This window comes from Dermacentor silvarum, chromosome 2 (genome assembly GCF_013339745.2).
Source record: "Dermacentor silvarum isolate Dsil-2018 chromosome 2, BIME_Dsil_1.4, whole genome shotgun sequence".
NCBI lineage: Eukaryota > Metazoa > Arthropoda > Arachnida > Ixodida > Ixodidae > Dermacentor > Dermacentor silvarum.
The window spans coordinates 107,218,068-107,228,277 of NC_051155.1; positions in this window are offsets into that span (position 1 = coordinate 107,218,068).

Genomic DNA, 10,210 nt, shown 5'->3' on the forward strand with positions numbered 1-10,210 from the left:
CAGCTCAACAAAAATTAAACAAGTCAATCAATTGACACTAGCCATGGACTACCTGGAATTGAAAAGTAGGTGACAGAATCTACTAATTCATGGTGTGCTGGCAAAAAAAAAAAAAAATGAACAAGTGTTGAGTAATGTTACCGACGTTGCACGACTGGCGAAACTTTCCGACCTCGGTCCGAACGATGTGGAGGTAGTGCATGGACTTCCCCCTTGGAAAGTGCCTGGAATCACTGTTTATTTCAACAAACAGCAGCACAGAGATGATTAGCTGCAGCAATTTAAGGCACTCAGGAATTCTCATTCCAAAGTGTTTGTCACAGAAAGCCGTACAAAACTGATTCGTCTCGTAATACGGGCGGTACACCTCGAGGTGTTCTGTAATTTTACATCATGCTTATGATGCTTATCATGGTTATGATGCTTATCATGCTTACATCATGATTACGCGCTGGCCGGCCTTCGTTCGACGAAATGTTATTGACGTGCTTGAGAGAGAGAGAAAAAAGGTAAAGGAAAGACAGGGAGGTTGACCAGAGGTTATCTCCGGTTGGCTACCCTGTAGCGGGGGAGGGGTAAAGGGATACGAAAGGAGAGAGAGAGGGAGAGAGAAAATCTGTAAAAATAAAAAAGGAAGGAAATAAAAGAAAATCACACGCACACAAAACAGAACTGTTTCGGTGGGCACTGTCACGCAGTCTGCCAAAGCGTTCTCGTGTTGCATAGTGTCAACGTTCCATCCTACGTAACACAGTGCAGAGTCACAATTTGTCACTGAGTCCGGTGTCTTTCAAGTAACGTAGCAGTGCCTTCAGGGCGGCTCGCGCCGTTGTTTGTGTAGGCCAGTTTCCAAGGATGTTGTTTTCTGTTATTGGGCGTTTGTCCAGTTGATCTATCGTCGCTGAGAGTGCTTCTTTCTGCGGGTTGAAACGAGGGCACTCACAAAGAAGGTGTGCGATTCTTTCGTTGCACCCGCAGAATTCACAAAGTGGGCTATTGGCCATTCGGATAAAAAAGGAGTACGCATTTGAAAATGCTACTCCAAGCCATAGACGGACTAGAAGTGTGCAGTCCCGTCGTGGAAGGTTGAACGGAATACGGAGCTGTCAATTAGGGTCCAGGGCCATGAAGGCGTGCACTTGCGAAATCAGATGAATTCCATTGCATCAATGTTGGCTCACGCGCAAGCGCGGAAAGTTTTTTCGCTTCGTCGGCTCTCGAAAGAGGAATGGCAACGCACTTGACACCGTCATGAGCAGATCAGGCCGCTGCGTCTGCAAGATCATTGCCATGTATGCCACAGTGACTAGGCAACCACTGATATATTATATCGTGCCCTTCATCAACTATGCGATGGTGTACTTCTCTTATCTCTGCGACGAGCTGCTCATGGGATCTATGGCGCAGTACTGAGAGTGAACTCTGGAGGGCTGCCTTGGAGTCACAGAAGATTGACCATGGATGGGGTGGTTAATCCAGAATGAAATGAAGAGCCGCACAGAGGGCTACCAGTCCAGCAGCTGTCGTTGATGAGACATGTGACGTCTTTATCTGTATCATGACGGATCTTGCTGGAACCACCACTGCGGCTGCTGAACTTGTAGGTGTGACTGAGCCATCGAAATAAACATGTACGCGGCCACTGTGAACCTCATGTAAAAGTCCTAATGTGGCCTGTTTCAGGGCAAATGACGGCATGTGAGCTTTCTTCGTGATTCCTGGGATGGTGAGGCGTATGTCAGGTTTGTGCAGGCACCATAACGGTGAGGATGATCTTGCTGTAGGCATGTAGTTCCATGGCAACGAGATGCGATTGGCAGCAGTTATACGACTGAAAGTTGTGTGCGGCCTTTCTGTAGGTAAAGTTGCAAGATGGTGGGAAGGTAGTCGGGCAACGTGCCGAATACCCGCCCTGAGAGCGTCGGTGGCTAAGTACGTTGTTATTGGGTGATCTCACGCTATGACAATCGTTGCCGCCGTAGACGCACACTTCGGAAGACCGAGACACGTCCTTAGGGCTTGAGCTTGTAGGCCCTGGAGTACACGCAGGTTTGTTTTCCAGGTGTTACCTAGCACAGGGAGGCTGTATCTTGCGAAACAGAGGAACAAGGCATTGTAAAGCTGCAGCATTGACCGCACCGATGTGCCCCATGATTTTCCACCGAGGAATATGAGGAGGTGTGTTATGGTCGTTAACCTCTTCTTTAGGTATGAAACGTGCGGGCTCCATGATAGGTCGCGGTCGATAATTACCCCTAAAAAGCGGTGTTTCCGTGCGTTTGCAATTGTTGGCCCATTGACACTTACAGAGTGAATGTAACAAGGCAGCATTTCTCTGAAGACAGCTCTAAGTTCTGTTTTCGTAAGTACAATGATGTTAACGTAGCTGCCTTTTGTAGCCTTGCTCGTACCTGCAGTCGTGTTACAGCAGACGTGCTTGAAATCTTAAAATGACGCAGTAGACTGCATATTTCAACGTAGATTATTTTTCGCGTTTGCGGTTTGTTTTCATTTGTATATATTTGTAAGTTTTCTATTTATGTAAGAAATGCATCTATAAATTCACAGTTTCGCCGACAGGTTAAAAAAAATTGAATTATGATGTTTTACGCACCAGAACGACCATCTTATTATGAGGCATGCCGCAGTGGGGAACTCCGGCTTAATTTGGACCACCTGGTGAAATTTACGTGCACCTAAATCTAAGTACACGGGTGTTTTCTTCCTTCCACCCCCATCGAAATGCGTCCGCCGTGGTGGGGATTCGATCCCGCGAAATCGTGCTTAGCAGTCCAACACCATAACCACTAAGCAACCACAGCGGGTTATTTCGCCGAAAGGTGAAGCATGATTACGGTAGCAAATTATTACACAGCTATACGAAGTAAGGATAGCAGTTTTAACGGCCGTATAAGCTTGTAAACATTCGCTTACTAACTAAATTAACAAGCCTGGGGGCACGATTGAAGATATTTGTTCGAAACACGTTCTGTTCAGTTGCTGCGACGTCAGAAAGTGGCAGTATGCGAAATTTTATGAGAACCGGAGGGAGAGACCAGCCAATCGCCTAGCGGTGAACCATTCCGTAGCCGCAGCCGCCGTTTGGATCCAATCCAATCAACCAGACGTGCCATGCGAAGCCGGTCTCGTAGCGATCAGATGACCGCTCGAAGCTGATTGATTGATTAATTGATTGGTTTATTGATTTCCATTTACACACACACACGCACTTACAGAGGAGTGGTAAATGGAGGTGGATGAGGGAATAGAGCCGCACAGACGCAACTTGAGGTAACCTCACCCCCTTAGGTACAATATGGCTACATGGGGTAACACATCGAGCACCATATATATGGTATTTATATGGTGGCCATAAAACATTGCAGTTATACAATATATGAAAGAACAATGAAATATTTCCACACGTAATAACAATGCAAACACACTGCGGCATTGAAAAGATTTAATGATATGCACTTGGTAACAGACAAAAAAAAAAAAAGAGAACATAAGATACATTATTAAACATTCACAAACGCGCTCTAAAGAGGTGAAAGCAATAGAGTTTTAAATTCCGACAGTGATAAATCCTGTAAATTGTAGCCTGCTCTATCATATGAATTCAGTAATCTTGGAAGGTTATTACACAGCATTTGACAACCGTGAGAGCGCGGAACCTTCCATACTTCAGGTGTACGAGTTGAATAACGGTATGAATTGATGGATGTTTTTGGAAGTTCTACAAGTAAGGTATTGTTACGTTTGGTACCAAAGTAATATTCGCGTAATAGTCTACGGTTAGAGATGTTATGGGCTGTAGCAATGTTGTATTTCTCAAACAGGTTTTCAGTATGGGCGGCGTACGGTTATACATTAGCGATGACACGTATCATTGTCTTCTGCATACGAAATAATTTACTCAAGTTATACTGAGCCGTGGTGCCCCATACAAGATGCCCATAATGTATGTGAGACACAAATAAACCATTATAAATTAATAATTTTACAGGGACGGGTAAAGTATATCTATAGCGATTTAAAACACCTGTTATGCGGCTAAGTTTTTGGAGTACACAGCTTACATGGTCGGCCCATTGCATAGTACTTGTGAAGTGCACCCCTAACACCTTTGCAGAAAGAACAAGTTCTGTATTTGTAGATCTATACGCTAATGTTAGATCTGATGGAAGACTCATGCCTTTGAAATGAAAAATTACAGCCTTTGTTTTAGCCGTGTTTACTTTTAAACAGTTCTCTGCGGACCAATAGGATAGACTGCACAAGAAGTGCAAGAACCGGACGAGATGAAAACACTTGTGTTATCTGCGTAAATTATAAATTGCGCCTTTTCGTAGATGCAAGTAATATCGTTAGCGTATAAGTTGAAGAGCAACGGACCCAAAATGCTACCCTGTGGGACGCCACAAAATGTTTCCTTGGTTACCGATGTATATTATGGGCTACAGAAACAAACTGGCGTCTGTTATTAAGATAAGATTTTAACAATTGAAGTGGAATGCCTCTATTCCATATTTCTCTAGTTTGTAGAATAAAATGTTGTGATTAATATGGTCAAACGCCTGTGTAAAGTCGACAAATATGCCTATTGTTAATAGCTTAAGTTCGAAGTTCCGCAATATAAATTCTCCTTGATCGAGAAGAGCTAATTCAGTGGACCTGTTTTTACGAAAACAATATTGAGCATTTGAAATTATGTTGTATTTTTCACAGAATGAAGACAACTGACTTCAGAATAATTTTTTCATGACCTTTGAAAAAACAGAGAGGATCGATATCGGGCGATAATGTTTTATATCTAATTTATCACCCTTTTTAAATAATACTACTACCTTAGCAACCTTCACATTTTCTGGAAATACGCCTGTGGAAATGCATAAATTATAAATATGTGTCAAATCAAAGTTCACATCTCTCGTCGTGTTCTGCTCCTAGCAGACGAGGTGCTCGTAATCAAAATGATTGTGTCACGTGCGCACCGGCAAACATGAGCAAATCTCACTCGACGACCATATCCAGCTTTTCTGGACATCAGGGTTGAGTTCGCGTGAGTGCCACCACGTGGCGTATTGACCTTAAACTTTTCAAACTTCCCGCGGTGACGTATGATGACGTCGACGAAACAATTATAAAAGAATTAAAAGATATATCCATGCGCACCGAACTTCGCCACAAAGCTTGTCCCGCCAGTGTTATCGGTGTTCTTGATAAAGAGTAGCCGCTCGTCGGCTGGAAATGACTTATCATCCTAAGAGCGTTTAGTCGCGACGAGGCAAACCCAGCGATGATTGATTCCGGGCTTTTCAGAGGCTTCCAGAAAGGCAGCCACTTTTTTTTCTTTCTTTTTTTCCTTTTTTCTTTTTATTTTCAATGCTACGAAGTCAGCGGGCTGGGATAATCGTCTGAAGCACTGGGAGGCAGCTTTATTCAGTCAGAGCACATAAGCTCCCTGGCCGCTTCGCCCAACGTGGCTTCGCCGACGGTCGCAGACAGCCGTTCAAGGCGGCGCGCGGCTTCGGGATCGTTCTGCTGATGCTCTGAAGAGAGCAGCCGATGTCGCGCGCGTCGACGGCATTTCGGCTGGCGCAGCGCAAGCGGCGTAGCGTCGGCATCCATATGTGTCGGCATCTGTTCATATGTTGGGCAATTTTAAACGCGAAGCATTTCTTGGCGAACATTTGCTACTTTGACAGTATCTATCTATCTATCTATCTATCTATCTATCTATCTATCTATCTATCTATCTATCTATCTATCTATCTATCTATCTATCTATCTATCTATCTATCTATCTATCTATCTATCTATCTATCTATCTAGCCGCCTACGTCTTTGTGCTCTCATGGTGGTTTCGTTAACTTGGTATGTACCAAAATTGGCATACTATGAGAAGAGCATATGACGAACATAAATGATATGTCATGGCATGAATGTCATGACATGCGTGTCATGTAGGTCATGAAACAGCCGCCTACGTCCTGGTGCTCTCATGGTCGTTTCATTAACTTGGTAGGTACCAAAATTGGCATAGTATGACAGGAGTGTATGACGAACATAATTGATAGGTCATGACATAAATGACTTGCGTGTCATGTAGGTTATGACAATGACCCAGCGAAAAAAATTAACACTCAGAAACCACTGAAATGGGTTCGGACGTGGGTACTAAGTGAACGAAACACTAAAGGATGCTGGCAGAAGTCATAGTCATGAGCACGGTGTTAGAAGTATTTTATTTGTACCAACGGCGCCTCCGGAAAGGGGGAACTTCGGTCCGCGTTTTGTGCAGAGGGCCCGAGATGGCGCCACAGTACCCGTGGCCGATTGCGAGGTATCATGCATGGTCGCTTCGAGGCCGCGAGCGCCGCTCGAAATGAATAAAAAAAGTCAGCCTTCACGCTATAACGAGCGCAAAAAGATAAAAACGGCAAACAAGTACGACATTTTGACGATACAGCCATATATATCTGTTGAATATGTTCAGTTCACCACCTAGAAGGTTCGCGATAGGAGGATGCCTTCGCATTCGGACATGTGAAATTGTGCATTTAAACATATGGCAGTGACGTCGCGTTGAAATATGACAGAAGTTAGTTCTGTTTGATTAAGTAATGCTTACCTAGTTAGACAAATATAACGTATTAGCCGTAGTATCACAGCAGCAAAACGTACTGTCGATTGCCGACTCGAACATTCGAAGCAATTAGCGGTCGTTAATTGCGCATAAAAAATGTGTGATGAATACAACCTGTGTTAACGCTACCTTGTCGCACATAAAGCAGTGAATTTTATCGAAGTGCCAGCAACTAAGTTTTAGGCACCGATGACGCTTTAGGGCATGAAATAACATCCAGGTTTGGCACCGAGAGAAGGGGAGACATATTTACAGTGGTGGGTATGTGTTTGCCGATTCTTCTCTGTTGACATCCGAGTGATATTTCTCGCTGTCTGTGTCTTACATAGTCTCCCAGAGAGAGCATTATGACTTGGTCCTTTAAGGAACCCGTACATTTGGATGTGTGGAGTTTTACGAGCGTAGCCAGTCCACCGCAGTGGTACAGTAGTTACGGTGCGCGGCTGCTGACCGAAGGTCGCTGTTTCGATCCCGGCAGAGGCCCGTGTACTGTGAGATGTCAGTGAACGTTAAAGAACACCAGATTGTGGATGTTTCCGTTGCCCCCTTAAGGCGTACCTCATAATCGTATCGTGGTTTTAGCACGTAAAACCCAAAATATTCTCATTGTTGCAAGCGTAGCTCTCGCACGGGGAGATAATTTTCCAGTCTGACACGGCTACATTTGGTGGCAGGAGGGTGCGAACGGTCCGCAGGCGGCTTTCTTTTTTCTGTCTTTGTCAAATGAGCAGGGCAGTCGGGAAACTTCGTCGGCATGGCGTCTTTTGCCAGAGCCGCCTTTCGAGGTGCATTCACAAAACGTGTCCTTTGTAGACTGCTTCCGACGTCTTCGTCACGTATCCTCGGCTCGAAGTGCTTCTCGCACACGTAGTCAGTCGACTGCAGCACGCGGTCCCTGCGCGGAATCGCATGGCGCCATATCTTCAGGCGGTACCGCTTCTCGGGGTGCAACAAACAGCGACACTTTTTCAGTGCAGGCCTCGTAGCCAGATTTGCACCGTGGCAAAAAACACTTCCTGCCAATTTCACGGCTTGCTCACACGAAGAGCACAGCTTGTCATCGCACAAAAAGGATGAAAACAAGGGCGCAACGTGGCGACAACTGCTTCGACTAGACGGCGACCACTCGTACACAAATGCGCAATAGGGGCCGGCTCGTCCTGATGTCGGCCACGCGACCGCTCCTGCCATCTCGCGGCGTGATGGAGCGGAGGTACCGAAGATCGACGCAGCGAGTGCACGGCGGCGGCGCTCCGTCGTTCCGCCTGTACTTCTAACACCGTGGTCATAAGCATGACTCAGCAAAAATGGCAAAGACGCAGCGAAAAAAAGATTAACACTCAAAAACCATTGAAGTGGGTTCTGACGTGGGTACTAAGTGAAGGAAACACTAAAGGATGATGGTAGAAGTCATAGTCATGACCATGACTCAGCAAAAATGACAATGACTCGGCGAAAAAAGATGAACACCCAGAAACCAATGAGATGGGTTCGGATGTGGTGCTAAGTGAAGGAAAAGGCTCAAGGTTGATGGTCGAAGTCATGAGCATGATTATGGCTTTCGCCTTAAGGTCTCTTAGGCGTAGCTAAAGGGACTCCTGAGGACTCATGACATGAATGTCATGACATGCGTGTCATGTAGGTCATGAAAGAGGAGCCTACTTCTTGGTGCCCTTATGGTAGTTTTTTTAACTGGGTAGGCTCCCCGCACACTGCTTCGCATAACATTGATTCCCACAGGGCGTCGGATCTGCCGGTTTTTTGATAGACGTTTGAAACCACAGCACGGTCCCCTGACCATACTGCTCAAAAAGTAATTTTATTTTCCTGCCTTCTGCAAGCTTCTGCCTTTTTGCCGTTCATCAACCTCTTGAATTCACTATCAATTGTAGCCCATTTTGACGACTACGGTCCCACGGAAGTTGTCACTTATCGATGCAACGGCCATGGTATTTTTTAATTTTTTTTATTAATACTGTAAGCCTTGACAGGCTCTTACAGGAGGGGGAACGAAAATAACGAAAAGTACAAATTGCGAACAATACATCATTAAAAAATAAAAAAAATGATAATAACAAGGAATATGCGTAAACAGTACAGACTAACAGGAAAGAGTACACATTAGACACTGAGTTCGGAATAATAACTGCAAGCGGCATACACATGAAAAACATACACTGCGTGAGCGGTGCTTTTCCTTTTTTCTTTTTTTTTCTACAGCGGCTCAACTTGTTGATCAAAAATTTTTTTCAACCTTGACAGAAAATGCGTTGACATATTCTGAGGACACAATGTCGCGTGGCAGTTTATTCCATAATTCCATGACTGACGAAAGGAAGGAATATTTGAATGTGTTACAGCGGAAGATAAATGGCCTCATAATCTTGTCGTGGTTTCTTCTGGCTGAGCGCTGGTACGGTGGCTTTAGGTACTCGTGTTTGCTTATATGAATGGTGTCATGATAAAGAAGGTAAACAAACTTTAAGGCAGCAACGCGTCGGCTAATCGCCCAAGTTTGAATGTGTGCCCTGTTGTGTGGTGTGGTTATGCTGACGTCACGTGAATACTGCGAATACACAAACCGAAGAGCTTTATTTTGAATTCCCTAAAGTTTATTAAGAAGGTAGATTTGGAGCGGATTCCAGATAACACTGCCGTATTCAAGGATTGGCCGTAGAAGGGTCTTATAACTTGCTAGCCTAACTTTGGAAGGTGCAAGTGCAAGTTTCCCGCGAAGGTGTCCCAGCTTTCTATAGGCTTTTGTGCACGACTGTTTAATGTGAACATCCCCTTTTAATGTGTTTGGGATAGTAACACCCAAGTATTTTAGTGTCTCGGCTTCCGTTACATGTGATCCCATTAGATGACACGCAAATTTCAAGGGTACCTTTTTTCAAGTGCTATACATGGATGCATATTTTTCTACATTAATTTCCATTCCCCATTCTTGACACCATCTGGCAATGTTAGTTAAGGAGGAATTAAGTCGTATCTGTACGTGAATCGTTCGTACTAAAATTCCGAAAATCTTAAAAATGAACACCCTCTACCGAGTGTTCAACATTGAGCTTTACGGAATTTTTAAAAATCGCCTGTGGCCGGTAGCATAATTCTTACCCTTGAGCCGGGTTATTCGAAGAGGCGGACATTAGTAGCTCGAGAAATCGAAACATATATTCAAGTAATTAACAAAAAATGACTAATAAACTTTTTAGTTGAATACTTTGCGACACATATTGCAATTTACTAATTGTAGCCGGTGAGTTTGCAAGACGCATCCACTTGAAATGAATTTCCAGGATGACACCAGTTTGGAGATATGCGCCATGAAACTCGCCGTAAAAAGGTACTGTTGTTCCACTTGCTTTTTCACCAAAATGCTGTTTTATACGTTGAAACACAAAAGTAACTGGAACGCCCATGTATTTCGTCCCACACTTTCGGAAATAATATCTCGGAACTGGTGTCATGCTGGAAATTCATTTCAAGTGGATGCGTCTTGCAAACTCACCGGCTACAATTCGTAAATTGCAATATGTGTCGTAAAGCAATTAACTA